Genomic DNA, 2446 nt, shown 5'->3' with positions numbered 1-2446 from the left:
TTTTGTGGGTAATCTCTGGGCAAAGATAGTTTATAATGTCTAATCAATGTTTATAGTTGCTGCTAAGTAGTATTGCACTGAGCCAAGGCCATTCATAATGAAAGGCCCAAGGATCTGGGAGGGAATAGGCTTCTGGAATCATAGAATTATTTGTGTTGGTAAGGATCTTAAAAATTATCTAGCTCTTGCCCTGTTGTCATAGACAACTTTAACAGGACTGTGTGGCTCAAAGCTCCACCCAATCTAGTCTTGAACACTTTCAGGGTTGGTGCATCTATCATTTCTCTGGGCAACCTGTTCTTACCACTCTCATAGTAAATAATTTCTTCCTTGTATCCAGTCAAAATCTTTCATCTTTCAGACTAAAACTATTGCTCCTTGTCCTGTTATTACACTCCCTGGCAAATAGTCTCTCCCTGTCTTTATAAAAAGTATGGGAGGGCTGCTATAAAGTCTCTTCAGAGCCTTCTCTTCTTTAAATTGTACAACCCCAACTCTCTCAGTCTTTCTTCACAGGAGAACTGTTCCAATATTCTGATCATTTATGTGTGCCTCCTTTGGACCCTTGGGCAGGTCTATCTGTGTCTTCTATGTCTAGAATGTATGAAAGATGAAGGCATATATGAATCTGTCTTCTATGTCTTAATTTCCACTCTTCCCTGTGAGGAAATCATAGAATCATAGAGTGGCCTGGGTTGAAAAGGACCTCAAAGATCATCTAGATTCAACCCCCTGTTATGTGCAGGGTTGCTAACTACTAGACCAGGCTGCCCAGAGCCACATCCAGCCTGGCCTTGAATGCCTCCAGTGATGGGCATCCACAAGCTCCATGGTCAACGTGTTCCAATGTGTCACCACCTCTGTGAGAAGAACTTCCTCCTAATATCTAACTTAAACCTTCCCTGTCTCAGTTCAAAACCATTCCCCTTTGTCCTATCACTATATACCCTCATAAACAGTCGTTCCCCTTCCTGTTTGTATGCTCTCTTCAAGTATTGGGAGGCCGCAATGAGGTCTCCCTGGAGCCATCTCTTCTCCAAGCTAAACAAGCCCAGTTCCCTCAACCTTTCCTCACAGGAGAGGTGCTCCAGCCCTCTGATTATCTTAGTGGCTTTCCTGGGTCACAATTTCTGTCTTCTGTGTCTTTCTATGTCTTTCTTATGAGAACCCAGAGCTGAAGACAATACCCCACTTAGGATCTCACAGGACCAGAGTAGAGCAGGACTACAGCCTCCTTCAGTCCCCTAGCTACACTTCTTTACAGGTAGCCTAAAATACACATGGCTTTCTGGGCTGCAAGTGCATATAGTACACATCATTTTTTTCATCCATCCATGTGTTTATGTCCTTGTCCACATGGATACTCAGTCTCTTTCTCTCTCAGTCTCTAAGACTGTCCTGACCCAGATTCAGAACCTTGCACGTGAACTTGTTGAATCTCATTAAGTTCACATGAGCCCACTTCTTATATCTGTCCAGGTCTCTTTGTATAAAATCTCTTCCCTCTAGAATATTCATTGCAGCTCTTTGTTATCTGCAGACTTGTTGAGAACACATTCAATCCCACTTTCTATGTCACTAATGAAGATATTAAAACTACTCATTCCAGTAGTCTCTGAAGGACATTATTCTTGTCTCTGCTAAAACTTAACATACTTAAATAAACTACAGCTGAAAGTATCCTCTGTCTAGCATATAAAAAATTGACAATATTCTTTTGGCTCCACCAGAGAAATGAGTCTTACATGAAATCAGATGATGACAATAGGAATCTTTACAAATGCAATTAAATATCATTCCATGCATATAAAGTCACATGAGAAAAAAATATTTTCATATATTGTCTTTTTTTTTTTTTTCCTGGGACAGAAAATTTGGCACAAAAAATAAATAGATTGTCAACAAAATGTTCAACCTATTTTTACTTACAGATTTCTGTAATCATTTACTAATTAAACTAAGGAAAATTAAAGCACGAGACTTGATTATTGTAGAGATACTAATATAATGTAACATATCTGCTGTTTCTTCTCCTACAGTAAAATGTGAGTACAAACAAAAGCGAAATAATGTATGTGATTATAAGTGGAAGATGGGCCTGCAGAGGTATATTATCTATTGATATGTGAAGTCACATCAAAGGAGGAAATTGGTAACCATAATTCTACAATGATTAAAGTTCAAAGCTTTAAATATGTCTTAAAACTTATAAAGACTTATTTTATCTTTCCTAAAACTGGAGTCTTAGGAGTATCATTTTCTTCAAAAACATAAACAAGCAGAAAATAAATAACTTGCATTTCCTTCGTATTTCTAAAATGCAGAATAATTTATGATCCAAGTTACACAAGAATGAGTAATATAACCAAATTATATTACAACACAGGCATTGTGAAAATACTGATTACTTACCTCTTTTTTCTTTTTCTTTTTCTTTTTCTTTTTC

Source organism: Meleagris gallopavo, chromosome 1 (assembly GCF_000146605.3).
Source record: "Meleagris gallopavo isolate NT-WF06-2002-E0010 breed Aviagen turkey brand Nicholas breeding stock chromosome 1, Turkey_5.1, whole genome shotgun sequence".
Lineage (NCBI taxonomy): Eukaryota > Metazoa > Chordata > Aves > Galliformes > Phasianidae > Meleagris > Meleagris gallopavo.
This window is presented reverse-complemented; position numbering follows the sequence as displayed.